Genomic DNA, 20,084 nt, shown 5'->3' on the forward strand with positions numbered 1-20,084 from the left:
CCAGCTAGGGGCCGTCAACCTCCTGGTCTGCCGACCTACATTTCAGCCTACCTACCAGCCTCTCCCCTTGGTAGATACCGCATCTTATCTTCCCATTCAGAGGGGGGAATGAGGAGCCACTGAGCCATTTCACCCACAGGTGTTGTAAAGTACCAAAGGCTACAGAATTAATGTTTTAGGAGGCTTGGAGAACATTTTATTAATTTGGATTAAGGTGTGCAGAGAAATTGTGAGAATAGTCTCTGTACTGTGTGATTGGCATAACCAGGATGGCCCTTGGCATTGTATTGTAAATGCAAGGGGAGGAAAACATGGATTCCCAGACATTCCACCACACCTGTGGGGAAAGGGGTGAATGGCTAGCAGTAAGAAAAAAGCCAAAATAAACCTTTTCTTATAGCAATGAGTCATTTGCAGGCATTTGTCCCCACTGAAACTACCTCTCCTATGTAAATGAGTGTGTGACTCTGGACAGAGAGATAGCAGATAAACACTAGATAATATAGGAATGCCTTTAAAATGTAAAGAGACATCTTTCTACCATAGTGTTGGCTTGTAAATTTGTTTTCTCCAAAATGATGTATGGTTTGCAAATTGAATGTGGTCCTATCATGTTAAAGGATATATGACTATAACCAATAGCGGTAAGGGGCTCCTAATTGCAATTTTTGCTTCTGTACTTCCCACTTACAAAACTATAAAAACTAAGTAGAACAAAGGGCTGGCGCACTCTCCGTCAGATTTCTGTCGGAGTTCCCGCCGCTTGGCCAAGCTAGACAATAAAGCTTTGATGTGTAAACAACGGACCTTGCTCCTGTCTTCCATATTTTGGGTCCCTCCGAATTTGGATTAACAAACCTACTTCACAATGGCCAGGTTTACATTACATGGTAAAAACAGGAACAGCTGGTGAAGCCTCCTCAGGAATAATGACATGTAAAGATGGACAGTCCTAGACCAAGGAAAACATACCCTCGCTCTAGAACAGGGGTCTCAAACTCAACTCAGCATGTGGGCCACAGAGCAAGATCACAGCCATTCGGCGGGCCACACTAGGTCTACAAGAGGCAACTGTTACACAACACTTTTCTCACTGCAGTTGAAAACAAAAAAAAAAATCAGTACAACAAGCACAATCGTACATGCAGTTTACTCAGTGTCACAAAACGACCAGAAACTGTAGTTTGCATTAAAACTGCTGTTAACTAAGCTAATATCTAGCTAGGATGCTAGAGAAATGAAAAATACAAGTAGGCCCCTAGGCTTACTTAATTTTATCCAAAATATTTTGAACTTCGTGGATTAGTCTGCGGGCTGCACAAAATTGTTTGGCGAGCCGCATGCGGCCTGCAGGCCTGTGAGTTTGAGACCCCTGCTCTAGAATCACAGAGACCCTCACCATGAGCACTGTGATCTCTACAATATCAATGGACCCCATGTGTACTCTAAAAATCCCTCAACTCTTCACCTATACAGTCCATGTCCTTCTTTCCCCTAATTGACTCACCAAATAAAAACATAAGGAACAATAGGAAAGAATATTCCATTCCTTGGCCTAGCAGCCTGTATGGCTAACCCTACACATCTTAGAGGGCCTACAACTTCTCCTTCCCTCCCAAGCTCACCACTGGAATAGAAAACTGTGAAAAAAGAAAGAGCAAGAGAAACAACCTAGGAGACACCTGTTCTATCCTGAAATGTTTTCTTCAAGGTTCCACCACATGCCCCCTACAGGAATCACGGCGTTGGAAGCACACACGCTGGCTCAGGGTCCACGCAGTTTTAATAGCTCCACTGTCAGCCTAGTCCCTCTCAGTCAACCACTCTGCATTCAATTCAAAAGCCTATGTGTAAAGCCAGCAGCCAGGGCTAGGCCCACTATCAAAGCAGCCTGGCCCATGCAGGTTCGCACTGGATTCAGACAGTCGGTAAAGAAACAATGGAGCCACAAACTGATAGGCTATTTTCTTTAATTCTAGCTTGCACCCGGTGGGCAAGTAAAAATTCACACTGGGCTCCAAAACCCACTCACATTCAGTGCTCACAAAGCCACTGACTTATCCAAGTTTCCTAGAATCAAAGGTTTCTAGCTCACCAGCCTTATTCTCCTCAGTTCCCCATCTCCTTCCTTATCCCAGATACAAACTCTACACAAACTGGCATCTCACTCAGCACTCCGCCATCTTGGCTGCTTTTCCTGGCCTCCTCCACGTGGCCTCCTTCCACTGCTGGCTCTACTCCCTCTGCTCTCTCATACTAATCATCCCAGGAACCAAGAGAGCAAACTCTCGTTCTGCCCCCATTTTATATTGTAGCTTCACAACCTCTAATCCAATATACAAAATAGGGAAGTCTCTAATACAAAGTCACTTCTCTGAGGCATGATTGGCTTGTACCACCCCACATCGAAAAGGGTGGGAAAGGCTTAATCTCAAAACCAAGCCCCAGACTACAAGGATTCTGCCTGCTCACAGAGACACACATTAATATCACCTGGGTGACGGCCTCCTCGTGGGCACCGCCATCTTTAACAAAGTGAGCATAATATATTTTATCTGCCCAACACTATGCAAACCACCAAACAACTGAATACTTTGATAAAGTCCTATTTTTACTCATGAAGTCTTCCACCTACATTCCACCCAGAGCAACAAGCTTAAAATACCAGTACATAAGTGAAAGCACTGAACTCTTCAAGTGTCCTGGAGGCACACTCACCTCTCTGGATCCTCCCTGCTCTCAGAATCGCCTCAGGATGGTTCACAGGGGCAAAGGCCCACACGCTCCTGTTCAACAGAATCCAGTCTCCAAAAATTAGGAAAACCCCATAGTCAGACACTCAATGGGGCTGATTCTGACTGGAGAGAACAGGATTCATCCAAATAAGGAGCCTGTTTTGAGGGCGTATTTATTCACTACACAGAATGGGCTCTGAAAGGACATGCAGGACTCAAAATGAATATTCAAATCACAGAAAGTCCTGCATCACCACACTCCATGTGCATTGCAGCACCAAACCCTAGGATCAAATACAGAGTGGGGGTGGGGGACAGACACCAGATGCAGACACAGTGACAGAAACCAGTGAAGGCCCAAAAAAAACGGGCACAAAGCGCTGTATTGTTGTGTTCTCACATACACCTTGCCTCACAACAGTCCCCTAAAAAGCACACACATGGAAACAGAGATATGAAACCTAAATACATTACTTCTCTGTGCTACCTAAGCACAAAGCTTGAGAAAGCATAAACTTGCATAACACCAACCATGGTCACTTGAACAGAGACCATCCTAAAAGAGATAAAGTATCAGAGGCAGGTGCCAGCAAAGCTCCACTGTGCACACAAAAACGGTGTTGAGAGCAAAGAGTTTCCCGTTCACGGGATGCTGACCTTCAAAATCTGTCAATAGAAGTAGGCAGCCAGGCCCCAGACATACAATTTCCTAAATGAATTAGCTATCCTCCCCATAACTGAGCCCTGTCGTCACTGTGGGAATGCAATAAAAGCACCTAAGAAAATCCTCCTGAGAGTCTCAAGATCATGAACCATTCACTCCAGCAATCCTCACTGCTCTGGACTCCACTTCAACACCTGCTCTCTCCCAGCCCCTGACAATCTCCGCCTTGCTTCCTCCTCCATTTCTAGGACATAAAATAACCTTCCTGGAAGACAATCTCTTACTCTCAAGTTCTGAATTACAATGGCCCACCCTCACCTTGGCTCCCAGGATCCCTCCTAGACCTTAGTTGCAGCCTTCTTAAGTTCTCCTTTCTATGTGATGTTTACAAAGAGACAGACTGCAATGACCAGTGACCCAGGCATCATGTCATCATCACAATATCAGACATGGAGGCACCATTGCACAGCAAATGCATCCTCAAATCCCCTAAGACTCACTATGGGGATATAGCCACAGGGCATCAAACTAAGGATCCTCTCTTGACATGCATACTGGGGAAACTTTGGGGAAACTTTTGAAAATAGATAAATAGAAAAAAACCCACAGTGGACACCAAAATACGCAATTCCCTATCTCCACAGACAGCATCAGAGATGCAATTTCATAATCCTGCGAAACAACAGCTGAGAACAGCCTCCCCAGGGATACCTCATTTCAATATTCTATGAGACTCCAGCCTAAGAGCCACCCCCTGACCTCTTAAGAATCCTCCTCACAGTTGCTCCCCTCCAGGGAACACTCACAGACTGAGCGGCGCCTCTCCTCTCCTCCCTCCCCCCCTCCCCCTCCACACCCTCTCTCTTTTCACAGGACCTGTGCCCAGGGCGGCAGCGGGCACGGGCACCACGCTCCGGACTCCCCCCTGACGCCATCTCTGAGCTCCCTTCCCTGCGACTCCCCCGCTCGGCCACGGCAGCCCCCATAGACTCTCCCAGGACCTCGCCTGACCTAAACCCTTCCTCGCTTCTGTCTCCCCACAGGGACACCCTGGACACTGCCCGGACTCACCGCAAAGTTTCCATGATGGGTCTATGATGCCAGCGGGAACCGTGGGCCCCAGTTTGACTGGTGGGATCGCATCCCCGTAGGCTGATGACTGAAGACTCCATGAAAGGGCACCATTCCCCCCAAACGAAAGTGAACGACCTCCCTGAAGAATCCATAGCTCCATAACGAAAGGTAAAAGCCTGTTGGGCAGATAAAATGTATTATTCTCACTTTGTAAAAGATAACGTTGCCCACATGGAGGCCGTTGCCCAGGTGATATTAATGTGTGTTGGGGGCAGGCAGGATCCTTGTAGCCTGCGGCTTGGTTTTTGGGATTAAACCTTTCCCACCCTTTTTGATGTGGGGCGGTACAATCCAATTATGCCTCAGAGAAGTGACTTTGTATTAGAGACTTCCCTATTTTGTATATTGGATTAAGGGTTTGGATTTTTACACTATATATTGCGCTCTTGGTTCCTGGGATGATTAGCATGAGAGCAGAGGGAGCAGAGCAGAGAGCAGAAAGAGGCCATGTGGCCAGGAGAAGCAGCCAAGATGGCGGAGTGCTGAGTGAGATGCCAGTTTGTGCAGAGTTTGTATCTGGGATAAGGAAGGAGATGGGGAACTGAGGAGAATAAGGCTGGTGAGCTAGAAACCTTTGATTCTAGGAAACTCGGATAAGTCAGTGGCTTTGTGAGCACTGAATGTGAGTGGGTTTTGGAGCCCAGTGTGTGTTTTTACTTGCCCGCCGGGTGCAAGCTAGAATTAAAGAAAATGGCCCACCAGTTTGTGGCTCCATTGTTTCTTTACCAACTGTCCGAATCCAATGCAAACCTGCATGGGCCGGGCGGCTGTGATGGTGGTCTTGGCCCCGGCTCCTGGCTTTACAAGCCCCCATTTACATGTAAGGTTTTTTCAGAGCCAAATACACTCTCATCCTCGTTCCCAGAGAGCTGTTTACCTCAACTTAGACTAAGAACTGGTACTAAGAACACCAACGGGCACCTCCTGTGACAGGATGAATCTGTCTTCATGTGCACAGTGTGCACCCTCACAGGCAGGGAGCCAGCGGAAAGCGTCCACCCAGTGGGCTCCAACCAAACAGACCACAGCTGACAGAAAACCTCGGAACATAGAATGGAAAAATCACAGAAAGTAAATGGCATGAGGTTTCTCTCCTCTCACAGCCTTCTCATCTTAATCCAGGGCATGTTTTTTATTACAAAAGTAACCTGTCTTTGCCACTGAAGGAAACCATTTCTACATTCAAAGTTCACTGAGGGGAGAAATACTATTTCTTCCATCACAACAACAATGAGACATGAAATGAATTTTCTTTCACAGAAAATGCACGAGCAGGCTCTTCTCTGAACACTTCTTTCTAACATACCAAACAGCCACTACCCATTGCAGAAAGTCTGCCTTAAGAAACCCTCAGCCCCGTCTCCAATCCCTATTCCCTCTCCTTCACTCTTACTTACCTGAAACCACCTTCACCTCCCTTTACTCCACTCTCTTCTCCCAGCACCCATGACAATGAGTCTCCAAGGCAAACGAGACCCATCGTGAACAGCATCACCTCCATTTTGACCTCTTCACAACCATGTACCCACAAGAATACACTCAGAGGAAAGCTATGAGACAGCATCAGGTGAGCTGTGACCCAATGACCCCTTCACTTCTCCATGACCCTAACCCTCTCCCTTCCTTGATACACCCCAGCCCCCTGCTCAAATGGCCTCAGCTTCCCCATGGGCTGCTTTGTCCTCCTCCCTCTACCAGGAACCCAACTTGCTAGACACAGCAATAATTGACTTCCCTGCATTGTAGAAAGCTTGCACCATGCTGGGTCACTGCAACTCTATCTCCTGCCCTCTCAGGACATATTTGCACATCACTTCACTGCTCCGCTGTCAGACCACCCATTGCGGGGCTCCTCTTCTCCTCTTCGCCTCAGGGATCCAGTCTGGGGGGCACCCTTCCTTCCAACATGCTAAACCCTCCTGCCCTCTGTGTTCAGTCATAGAAAGGATGAACACTGACTCTATCTACCTTGGATTCACACTACTAAATCTCTCCCTCACAAACTCAACAGCACTCCAACACTCCGCACACCCACAACACACAGGAAAGAACAGGTAACCTGAATAACATTTCCTGACAACATAGGTGGACAGCTTTTTTCCCCCCACGACGCAACCAAGTTATTCACTGGCCATGGAGTGTTGGCAGAGACCACCCGACACTACTTGGCGGATCACACCCACCCATATAGACTCGCTAAAGTCAGTGGGCCCTGCTTTCCCACGGACTCCTCCACTACCCCTGCAATGGACCCCATGAGTTCCCTTTAAATTATGGACCAACCTCCTGGCTACAGGGTAACCCAGTGATCACTGACCCCCTCCTTCAATGGGTGAGATAAAACCCCCTGTTTCCTCTTCGCTTTTCCTGCACTGATGCCTGTCTATCCTATTTAACGATAGCATGCCTTTGAAATGTAAGGGTAATTTTTTCCTGCAGTCCTCAGAGCAAGCACATCAGCAGAGCAGAAGCCAACCACCCACATCGTTGTTATTATCACGGTCCTTGTTACCTATCTTATTCCTGCCTATGTAAAAGAAATTTCAGTATATATAATATATACATTTTTACTTTAAATCAGTCCCACAGAATTTCCCATTTTGCGTTCTCATTCTCGGCCTCCCTAATCTATCACCAATCAATTTCATGTAACCCCCATGTCTTCAACTTCGATTCTGATGTACAAAACAATGGGCAAAATGCCATTTGCCAGATCATTTTTTCAGTCACTGAGACTTTGATTACCAGCAATTGTCAACAGTTTGGCTACAATAAACTCATAAATATTCTACAGGTCTGGACGTTGCTTAAGTTGACAAGGGAGACCTGGGGTGGAAAGGCTCCCTCCCCTTACTAAACATCTCGAGGGAGATGCCGCCCCTCCATGGAATCAGAGCCACCAGGCCCCTCACTCGGAAGGTCACCTAATCCAAGGAGGGAGATACTCTCCAGGGAGTTATCCGCTCTCCCGACAGGAAGCTCCTGTCTAAGGCCAGGCTGGAACTCTTTTCCAGGTAATGACCCAACCACAAGGAAGTATCCTGCCCTCGCAGTCCACGCCTGGCTCCTTGGAGCCCCACGCCATCCCCGCCCCGCGCTGTTGGCGTGCCTTGCTAGCCCTGCCCCGCGCCACCCCGAACAACGCCATCACCCCTGCACCGCTGGAACCCTGCCTGTCTCTTCATCGCATCGCCATCCACCCTGCCCAGCGCAGCTTGGCCCCCGGCCGCCCCACTTCTCGCAGTCTCCGCCCCTCACAGCCAGGCCCCACACCACCCCACTTGTACCACCCATCACTGTCTCTGCCCCTCACAGCCACGCCCCACACCTTCCCCCGCAGTGCTCCCCACCCTGTTCGCACTCCCAGCCCCAGTCTGTAAGCCTCGCCCCATGCCTTCTGCGCCTCAGGCCATCTGCAAGCCTTGCCGCCCCACCCACCGCTCCCTCGTAGTCCCCGCCCCCATCCATCACAGCACCACACCATCCCCACGCCTGGCCCCATGCCAACCCTGCCCTGTGCTGTCCCCGCCTCTCGCCATTTCCGCCCCATGCCACGCCTAAAGCAGAAGCATGCAAAGAAATTCAAAGTGAAAATAGGGGAAAAGACACATTGGTGGTGCAGAAGTAGGTTGACGGTTTTTTGATTACATGCACCCAGATAGCAGCAGAGGAAAACACTTTCTGGTGACTTTTACCTAACTGTTATTTTCAAGATGCACAGGAGGTGGCAGCAAAAACATAGTTGTGGGATTTTTTTCCTAGACAGGTCCACTGTGATGTTGATCCAAATATGTGCAAAACAGAGTAGCATACCCCCTGGCTGGACGACTCGGTTGGTTGGAGCATCGTGCTGAGATGCAGAGGTGGCTGGTTTGATCCTTGGCTGGAGCACATACAGGAACAGATTGATGCTTCTGTCTCACTCTCTCCCCTTCCCCTATCTGGATTCAATGAAAAAGAAAAAAAGTAAAATAATAAAAATTAGACAATGGCACTGCCCACAGCACTAAATGAGAATCCAGACCTGTAATGATTCCTATTTTTTTTTTTTGTATTTTTCTGGAGCTGGAAACGGGGAGAGACAGTCAGACAAACTCCCGCATGCGCCCGACAGGGATCCACCCGGCATGCCCACCAGGGGCAACGCTCTGCCCCTCTGGGGCGTCGCTTTTGCCGTGACCAGAGCCACTCTAGCACCTGGGGCAAAGGCCAAGGAGCCATCCCCAGCGCCCGGGCCATCTTTGCTCCAATGGAGCCTTGGCTGCGGGAGGGGAAGAGAGAGACAGAGAGGAAGGAGAGGGGGGTGGAGAAGCAAATGGGTGCTTCTCCTATGTGCCCTGGCCAGGAATCGAACCCAGGTCCCCTGCACACCAGGCCGACGCTCTACCACTGAGCCAACCAGCCAGGGCCATGATTCCTATTTTAAGACCCTCACATGCCTCACCTTCTCTATTGCTCCCATTTGCTGAATAAGATAGGGATGATTGTTATCTCCATTTCACAGATATTTGAACTAAAGACTGATTCTAACATAGTTCAAAGTCCAGAACCAATGGTTCAAGATCAGCCAGAAGAGTGCACACTCACATTGTCCTGGACAATTTGAGCAATCCAAGTACTCCTTGCAGCCTTGTGTTGAATATTGTACTTTTTTAAAGTTTTTATATTTTTAAGAAAATCTGCACATAACCTGATGGTCCAGTTTTGGGCAGATAAAATATATTAAGCTCACTTTGTTAAAGATGGCACTGCCTACATAGAAGGCCATTGCCCAGGTGTTGGTATTGGTTGCCCTTCTTGCTTGGGATGGGCATGATTATATTAATGTGTGTTGGGGTTGGGCTGTGGGCAGGTAGAATCCTTGTAGCCTGGGGCTTGGTGTTGGGACTATGCCTTTCCCACCCTTTTTGATGTGGGGTGGTGCACTCTCATAAGGAATCTCATTATGTCTCAGATAAGTGACTTTGTATTAGAGACTTCCTTGTTTGTATATTGGATTAAAAGTTTTGGTTTCTAAACTATAAAGTGGGGCAGACTGGGAGCTTGCTCTCTCTCAGTTCCTGAGATTAGCATTAGAGAGGAGAGCAGAGAAAGGCCAGTGGAGGAGAGGAGAAGCAGCCAAGATGGTGGGGTGCTGAGGAGAAGCTAGTTTGTGCAGAGAGAAGGAGATGGGGAACAGAGGTGAATAAGGCTAGTGAGCTAGAAACCTTTGATTCTAGGAAACTCAAATAAGTCAGTGGCTTTGGGAGCCCTGAATAGAAAGGAAGTGTTTTCCTATTGTGTGTATTTCTTGCCCACTGGGTGCAAGCTAAAATTAAAGGCAATGGCCCACCAGTTCTTGGTTTCATTGTTTCATTACCATCTGTCCGAATCTAATGCAAACCTGCATGGGCCAAGTGGCTGTGTTGGTGGCTGTGGCTACTGGCTTTACAACACCTATGGATAGAGCTGTGTGTGGGCCCCACACTGAAAACCAGGACATGGAGACACACACAGAGGGACCCCATACAGATGCCACACAGCTCAACACAGATTCAACCACAGATGCCACAGACTGAATCCACATCTGATCCTGAAACCCCACAGCTAACTCCAGACATGAAGCCAGACAATGGACCCAAGTTTCCACACAGACACAGGAGCTGAGCCAGATCCTTACAATGTAAACACTGCTGGGACTCAATACAGAAAACTCATGACTCTCTGAGTCCAAGCACCTAGCTTCTCAGATGTGTCTTCATGCCAGTGTAAATGAGGAAGCACTACATTATTCCACCAAACCCTGCAAAAATTAACCCAAACAGCTAACAGTGAACAAACAGAACAGTAACCCCAGCTGGCAGAGGTCCACATCTCAGCTGCAGCACTTCCCTGAAGTTAGTTTCTCATCCTTTATCTTCACATGTCCAGCTCACCGACAGGATGAGGGATAAAAAACAAACACATTTTACCACTGGGAGGGAAAAGCAGAGGAGAGATGGGCAAAGGCTGGGAGAGGCTGTGATCTGAGAAGTGCTTCTGGAACCTGGCCGGCTGCGGGAGGCTTCAGGACCAGTGAGCCCTGACCTGAGCTGAGCAGCTGAGGCAGGGCTGCCCGGCAGTGTCCTGGCCGGACTCATGCTGGCTGAAGTGCACCCCTCACCCCAGAAACCCCACTACCTCTCACAGGCTGGTGAGAAGCCATGTCCAGGTCTCTCCTTGCTCTTGACCTCAGGGCGCCCTCTGCCCAGCACAGACTTGCTGGCGCCAGAAAGAAAGAAGTAGCTCCAGGTCTTTCCTCACCTGTTTCCGGAGGCTCCAGCTGCCCATGAGATGCTGGGCTGGAGTCTGGAGAAACAATTCTCCAGGCCTCTCCTGGCCCCTTCCTACAGAAACCTCTCCTGCCCATCATTTTGGCTAAAGCAGGGGTAGAAATTCAGCCGCAGACGACCCCTTTCACCACATAAGCTACTGCAGCTGGGTGCACAATTCTGCTCACGGTCTTTCCTGTTCAGTGAACTGAAGACTCACTGTGCTCTTCACTCCCTGGCCTGAGCAAGGAGGGAGAATTCACTGGCCAGTCTCTCCTTCCAGTTTTCCCATGACCCCCTTGAAGAGATACATGCAGAGGAGATAAATATTCATCTCTGGTCTCTCCTCATCCCTTAGCTAAAACATCTGCTCTGCCCTCACAAACTGACCTCAAGCCTCCATGAAAAACTCGCCACAAGGTCAGCCGCCTCTTTCTCCAGACATACCCTCTTCTCCTCCATGGTTGCTGGGAATCAGGATAGAAAATCTGCCTCCAGGTGTCACTTCACTCCTCACCCCAGGACACCAGATGTCAGGCATGTGGATCCAGAGAACAAACCTCTCAGGGTCTTTCTTTATAGCTTATAAAAGTCCTTCTTTCTGGAGCTTGGAACATGCATCTAGGCTCTGGACATGGCTCTGCTGCCTGGAAGCTTGTGAGATTGGATCTCGCCATACTCAATAAACTGGGACAACAACAATGTGCTTTGGAATCTGCTTTGCATCTATAGGAAGGGCTCACAAAAAATGGTCCCATGGAACAGTTCATCTAATTTGGGACATGAGGCATGTACCTCAGAAATAGTCTGGGTACCCTTTTTGGGTCCTCACAAGCCACCTGTAGCTGTTCCCCACTCTCTCTCACCTCATCCCCTCCACTTACCTAGTATCCCCTGGACCACATTGCTCACTTCACATTTGGATTCTGATATGTGAACAGAAACAGAGCCCATATCTACTAAGAGAGAGCACACCTAAAGTGTACAAAACAGCTGGAAGAACAGCTATTCTGCTACAGACTGGATTTCCTCATCTTCCCCTCTTGTTCCACCCCATGCACTCACCAGGTCCACAATGGGGGGGGACTGGAGGACAATAACTACCTGCTCCTAGCAGGCTACATGGGGAAACCAAGCTTCCTCAGAGCCCTACACCTTTTCCTTGTTCCCTATCTCACCTGGCCATTGGGGAAGTTGATGGGGAGGTTTCACATTCAACCAAACAGAAGACATGATCATTCCAGAGCTTGACTTATTCAACATGTCTGCACTATAAACCCCAGAATGTGAGCAAATATTTCCCCCATAACAGTACACTGAGACATGAAGAACAGCACAGAAAGCACTGTGACCCTATGTAATCATCAATGGATAACATTCTAGATTACTCCTCAATTCTCAGAGTTTAACTCACTGCATTAATAGGGTGTGGTTTCTATATTCCCAGGTCAATAATTCAGTTTCCAGAATGATCTTTGAACACGTGTTTCTCACCCAGATCGAATGGTGGCCCCAGGGACAACCGCAATGTATGCAGACACTTTGGATTGTCATGAGCCTGGGCTGAGGGCGGCAGTGAGTGCACAGAACAAAGGCCGATGAGCACCCACAATTCACAGAACAATTCTGAAAAGCAAAATAAAACACAGGAGCTTGCACAACTAGATACACACATGCATTCCAGTATGAAGGTACAAAAATTAAAACTTTGGGGTAATGACATGTCAATAGACAAAATGACAAAACAGAAAAAAATGCCCAGTAATACCTGCACATCCATGTAAAAAATTTGTCTGAGATATCTTTTTAGTTGCATGAAAACAATATGCATTATATAATAAATACTGTGAGAAAAGTAAATACAAAAAAAAATTAGAGCCTTATATCATAGCCTTGACCAAACTCCCATTTCTTATAGATTTTAATAACCAGCAGTTTGGTGGAGAAACCCCGTTCTGGTAAACCATCAGTCAGTGATGAGTCTGTAGAGGCTACATGGAATAGCTCCCTAAGGAGCACTACAAAATCTGTGTGCGAGCCCACATCAAACTGCACTGAATGGGTATGAAACTGGGAGGGTTTTTCTTTTATTTGGTGCAGATTTCACATTTCTATCATCTTTTGTTGCTTTCCTTTGACTGGTCAAAATTTCACCATGACTTTACGGACACACTGTATTCATTACTAATATAGGACACAAAGTCACCTAAAACATAAAGGTCAGAGATTGACTAAGATCAGTTGAGGCCCCAGGCGCACAAGAAAATATTGGGCCCCTTGAGACTAGAAAAAAGTGTCAAGTTGGGGTTTTGCGAGGCCCTTCAATACTCGGGTCCCAGGGTGCACACCCTGTGTGCCCACCATTAAATCCACCTCTGATCAAAGTACAAAGAGATTGAAAATGAAAGAATGGGTAAAGGCACACAGGTGGTACAAAAGTAGGTTTACATTTTTTAGTATGTCAAACAGTTATTTGTGGGATTACTATTTATGAACAATTGTGTTGTTTCCATATGAACAAATGTAAACCTCCTTTTGCAGTTATCTGTATTACATGCAAAATTATATAATAGCATACAGTACACTTGAGAGCAAAATGTACTAATAGAAATGAACAGCACTTCATATCAGTGACTTTAATTAACTAGGGAGTTCCAAATTGTTCTGTGCTCAATAACATAAATTCTTCTATACAGAACAGACCTACAAGGGAAAATGAGCAAATGTATAATCATAACAGATTTAACCCAACACTTCTCCCTTCTAGACTGAGCATGCCTCTTTCAGAACCAATAGGTTCTGCCTAACCAGACAGTGGTAGAGTAGATATAGAGTCACACTGGGAAGCAGAGGACCCAGATTTGAATCTCGAGTTCACTGGCATGAGTGTGGGCTCACCAGCTTGAGTGTGCAGAGTCGTTGGATTGAGCATGGGATGGATCATACACATGACCCCCATGGTCGCTGGCTTAAGCAAGGGGTCACTCTCTCTGCTGGAGTCCCCCCCCCGTCAAGGCACATATGAGAAAGAAGTAAAAATACTAGAATGGGAAGTAATTGAGTGCAGGGACATGAGTTCCTAGCACAGTGCCTGGTATATGATGGGCACTTTCAAAGGCTTTATGAAAGCATGGCAGAAAGGAAAAAAGGAAAACAAAATGAAAAGAATGGTGATAGAAAAATCCAGGGAGGGAAAGAGGAGGAGAGGAAGAAATAAAGAGAAAAACAAATCATAGCTAGAGAGAAAAAATGGGGGAGGAAAAAGAGAGATTCATCACTATTATACACATTCACATTCTTTGAGATTCAAAGTTGATGATAAAAGTTCTCCGCATTTACCAAGCATTCAGAAAATATTTTTAGAACATTAAAGAATACATGGAACAGGGGTCCCCAAACTTTTTCCACAGGGGGCCAGTTCACTGTCCCTCAGACCATTGGAGGGCTGGACTATAAAAACATCTATGAACAAATCCCTATGCACACTGCACATATCTTATTTTAAAGTAAAAAAACGGGAACAAATAAAATATTTAAAATAAAAAACAAGTAAATTTTTTTTCTTTTTTTTATAATAATTTTATTTTTTTAGTGGGGCGACATCAATAAATCAGGATACATATATTCAAAGATAACAAGTCCAGGTTATCTTGTCTTTCAATTATGTTGCATACCCATCACCCAAAGTCAGATTGTCCTCTGTCATCTTCTATCTAGTTTTCTTTGTGCCCCTCCCCCTCCCCCTTTCCCTCTCCCTTTCCTCCCTCCCCCCCCCCCGTAACCACCACACTCTTATCAATGTCTCTTAGTTTCACTTTTATGTCCCACCTACGTATGGAATAATGCAGTTCCTGGTTTTTTCTGATTTACTTATTTCACTTTGTATAATGTTATCAAGATCCCACCATTTTGCTGTAAATGATCCGATGTCATCATTTCTTATGGCTGAGTAGTATTCCATAGTGTATATGTGCCACATCTTCTTTATCCAGTCATCTATTGACGGGCTATTTGGTTGTTTCCATGTCCTGGCCACTGTGAACAATGCTACAATGAACATGGGGCTGCATGTTTCTTTACGTATCAATGTTTCTGAGTTTTGGGGTTATATACCCAGTAGAGGGATTGCTGTGTCATAAGGTAGTTCTATTTTCAGTTTTTTGAGGAACCATAATACTTTCTTCCATAATGGTTGTACTACTTTACATTCCCACCAACAGTATATGAGGGTTCCTTTTCTCCACAGCCTCTCCAACATTTGCTATTACCTGTCTTGTTAATAATAGCTAATCTAACAGGTGTGAGGTGGTATCTCATTGCAGTTTTGATTTGCATTTCTCTAATAACTAAAGAAGATGAGCATCTTTTCATATATCTGTTGGCCATTTGTACTTCCTCCTGGGAGAAGTGTCTGTTCATGTCCTCTTCCCATTTTTTTATTGGATTGTTTGTTTGTTTGTTGTTGAGTTTTATGAGTTCTTTGTATATTTTGGATATAAGGCCCTTATCTGAGCTGTTGTTTGAAAATATCATTTCCCATTTAGTTGGCTTTCTGTTTATTTTGTTATCAGTTTCTCCTGCTGAGCAAAAACTTCTTAGTCTGATGTAGTTCCATTCATTAATTTTTGCCTTCACTTCTCTTGCCATTGGAGTCAAATTCATAAAATGCTCTTTAAAACCCAGGTCCATGAGTTGATTACCTATGTCTTCTTCTATGTACTTTATTGTTTCAGATCTTATATTTAGGTCTTTGATCCATTTTGAATTAATTTTAGTAGAGGGGGACAAACTGTAGTCCAGTTTCATTCTTTTGCATGTGGCTTTCCAGTTTTCCCAGCACCATTTATTGAAGAGGCTTTCTTTTCTCCATTGTGTGTTCTTGGCCCCTTTATCAAAAATTATTTGACTTTATATATGTGGTTTTATTTCTGGACTTTCTATTCTGTTCCATTGGTCTGAGTGTCTACTTTTCTGCCAATACCATGCTGTTTTGATTGTCGTGGCCCTATAATATAGTTTGAAGTCAGGTATTGTAATGCCCCCAGCTTCATTCTTTTCCTTTAGGATTGCTTTGGCTATTTGGGGTTTTTTATAGTTCGATATAAATATGATGATTTTTTGCTCTATTTCTTTAAAAAATGTCATTGGAATTTTGATGGGAATTGCATTAAATTTGTATATTGCTTTGGGTAATATGGCCATCTTGATTATATTTATTCTTCCTAACCAAGAACAAGGAATATTCTTCCATCTCATTATATATTTTTCGATTTCTCTTTACAATGGTTTATAGTTTTCATTATATAAGTCCTTTACATTCTTTGTTATGTTTATTCCTAAGTATTTTATTTTTTTTTGTTGCAATTGTGAAGGGGATTATTCTTTTGAGTTTGTTCTCAGTTGTTTCATTGTTGGCATATAGAAAGGCTATTGACTTCTGTATGTTAATTTTGTATCCTGTGACCTTACTGTATTGGCTTATTGTTTCTAGTAGTCTTTTTGTGGATTCTTTGGGGTTTTCAATGTATACGATCATCTGCAAAAAGTGATACCTTTACTTCTTTTCCAATATGGATGCTTTTTATTTCTTTGTCTTGTCTGATTGCTGTGGCTAGAACCTCTAGTACCACATTAAATAAGAGTGGAGAGAGTGGACAACCGTGTCTTGTTCCTAATTTAAGGGGGAAAGCCTTCAGTTTAGTGCCATTTAATATGATGTTAGCTGATGGTTTATCATATATGGCCTTTATCATGTTGAGATATTTTCCTTCTATACCCATTTTGTTGAGAGTCTTAAACATAAATTTGTGTTGTATTTTATCGAAAGCCTTTTCTGCATCTATTGATAAGATCATGTGGTTTTTGTTCTTTGTTTTGTTGATATGGTGTATTATGTTAACGGTTTTACATATGTAGAACCATCCTTGAGATTCTGGGATGAATCCCACTTGATCATGATGTATTATTTTTTTAATATAGAACAATTAAATGTAAATCAACAAACTGACCAGTATTTTAATGGAAACTATGCTCCTCTCACTGAGTACCAATGAAAGAAGTGCCCCTTCCGGAAGTGCGGTGGGGGTGGATAAATGGCCTCAGGGGGCTGTATGTGGCCCGCGGGCTGTAGTTTGGGGACCCCTGACATGGAACTTACTGGCTCCATGATGTTGAATTTCTTGGACTCCTGAACTTTCTGGATTTGATAAATGTAATCAAGGGAGGACTCAAAAAAATGTGCCTCTCTTTGTCCAACTGCAGATTAACCTGTAGAATAGTAGCAAATCTCACAATTTGGCACTGCCATTCACACAAGTTAGTGCTTATGGAATGAACAGAATGCTGGAGCTAGAGGAGAGTTTCGGCACCACGGAGTGATCTGGTCCCTTTATTTTACAAATAGGAAACATGAAGCCAAGAGATAAAAAGCTACTAAAGCAAGACTCCTGGTTTCTGGTCCTACAAGTAAGAAGCTTGGCAGTTATCATGCCCATCCTCACAGGAGAATAAAACTAAACAAGGTGAAAATAAAGTACTCCTCCTGGATCCAACAACTAATTGAAGTCAGAGAAAAAACCAATGTCTCAAAAATTGTATAGAAATTTGAATATGGGGTATAAGAACGTATCAGAGCAGAAGCTGTCGGGAGCCGATCCACTAATGCTGGCTAACTAGGTCACAGCAGAAGAAGATCCACAACTGCTGGTTGACAAAGTCACAGCAAAAGAAGATAGAGTCACCGCAGTAAAGACCAACAGCTGCGGGTTGACAAAGTCACCGCAAGGAAAGGCACGATACTTCCCCCTTTAATCTTTTGAATTAATCTGGCCTTATATCCCCCCTTTTTCTGGGTGTGTGCTATTATTTGTGGCACAGGGATAATAGTACCGTACTTTCCCTGTAGATTTGTAGTAATTTCTTTGGAAATGAGACAGAAGGTGTAAGTTCCACAGAAAAGCCTGTAAGCCCCTTGATCTGGGCTTGTAAACATAAGAGGCTGGCTATGGTATCCCTCATAAAGGGTTAAGTTTGTAGGAGAATTTCTTCTTATTAATCATGTTAGAAAGAATATAGTTAGAACTTAGCTAGTGTGTGAATATAGTAAATAAATAAAGTTTGACTAGACAATAGAATCTTAGGTAAGGTGTTATGGAATGGCCCGTTGCATGGCCTGGGATGGGAACGCAGTCAGCAAGAAAAGAATGTTTTGCTAAGAGAATTGTTTTATGACTGAAGGCAGTTGCTGGGCTTTCTCAGTGAGACACTCTCATGAGATTTATGTACTTTCCCAAAAATTCTTTCTTCAGATAATGAGAGGTATGGAAGAGCATACATAGAAGCAATAGCAATTAATGTCTTCTGAAATTATGTTGCTACTAAGCTATCTTGCGAGTGCACTCTATATATCTTTAAGTAAAAGTTACTCTTAATGTTATGTCAATTTCTTAATAGGCAAGCCTTTTGTTATCTTGTGAGGAAAGTTAGGACACTACATAAACTCAAGGCCATTTGCCTGAGCAAGCGGTGGTCATTTGCTAGTCCTTAATGATTTTGTCTGTTAATCTCTCTCTGCCCCTTGACTCACAACAACAATAAAGTTGAGTTATTAGTTAGTACTAATCCTTTAAAAGCTTTTACCGATGTTATCGCTATTCAAGTTATTTTTTAATTGTACTTTGAATGATTTGCCACCATATTTGTAGTTTATAGATATAAATTAACTGTTATCTGGAAACATGTAAACATAGTGAAACAGAAGCAATGATTAATACCATGTAATTGTAACTTGGTGTGTGTGTATAAAAAAGGAGCTGTACTAGCATTAGACAGAGATGCCTGGCAGTAAATGCTAACTAGAGAATAAAGAGAAAGAAAAGAATTCGGCTCTCTCACTCCATTTTCGCCAACGCCGTCTCCTCCTGTGGGACCCCTGGATCCCCCCCGGGGCTGGACCCCGGCAAGAAGCCTGCTGCTGCAGCCAATATCAGACTTTATTTTCGAACTCTCCAGTGGGTCCAACATAATGGCACATGTGGATGCTGGACTTGCAGCCTCCCAAAAACCCATCCAATGTATCCCTTTGCTTAAAAAAATTACTCCTGAAAGACAACTGAAAAACAATTAAACAGCTTCTGCACAACAAGCTAGAGAGAGAGAGACAGAGAGAGAGAGAAAGAGAAAGAGAGAGAGAGAGAGCAGCATAGAGAAGGCTGAGGAACCATGAGAGATCTGCAGGAGGTGAAGGAACAGCTCAGGACCAAAGAGACCAGTGAGCACCACTGTTTACACATCCCAGGCATGTGGATAGAAGACAGTAGCTCCATTCAGGCTCTATGGCCACCCGAAGGGCAAAGGGCACTGCAGCAAACTGCCAGCCACCCCTCCTGGAGCTAAATACAATAGAATCATGAGGGCAGCTTAGCTTGTATAAAGAGAGCTCCTCTTCCCAGATATCAACCCAGCAGGTAGGTATGGGGAAGTGGCAACACTTCGCCCACTGAGCTGCATGTGAATGTGGGGCACCCCACCTAGAGAGAGTGCAGAGCTAGCAAAACACTCCAGTACCAGCTGCAGGACTATTCGACCCAAAGAATAGTGCAGCCATAGTGGGTCACTACAGGCATTACTCCTCCTGAAAAATATAAAGCTGGCAAATGATCTATGGTCTGCACACAGGGCTCCCTGATCAGAACAAGTGCAGAGAATGGGGGGCGTGGCTGCATGCACTGGTCAGGCGGCTCTACCCCCAAACAGCACAAAGCAAGCAAAACCTTGCGGCCCAGGGTAGAGTGGGGGGACAATGCTGTGCATGTGCACAGGGCTGCCAAGCCCTGAGAAGGTGAAGAATGTGGGGTAAGGCTGTGTGTGCACCCAGGTTAACCCACCAGGACAAAGGGTGGATCTAACGGGGGGGGGCGAGATACAAGAAAGCAATCAGGTAACCCAGCACAGACCATGCTCTGACAACAGATAATTAAAACAGAACACGCACAGCACACACCATGCAGCCCCTTTTACACCAGGCAGCCCTGCCCAGATTAAAAGGACAAGGAGGCTCACACATCCCAGACTGCCCATTCAGAACCCACTCCTTCAGGCCAGGTGACAGGACAGGCACTGCATGCACCTCCCCACAACTACAACCGGCAGGCTGAAACTATTCAACACACAATGTAACAAAGACAACTTTTTCAAGACTGGGCGAGATGACTATTCCATTCAACTCAAAGGAACAAATACAGACAGTCAACCAAAATGTGG

This window comes from Saccopteryx leptura, unplaced genomic scaffold (assembly GCF_036850995.1).
Source record: "Saccopteryx leptura isolate mSacLep1 unplaced genomic scaffold, mSacLep1_pri_phased_curated manual_scaffold_55, whole genome shotgun sequence".
Classification (NCBI taxonomy): Eukaryota; Metazoa; Chordata; class Mammalia; order Chiroptera; family Emballonuridae; genus Saccopteryx; species Saccopteryx leptura.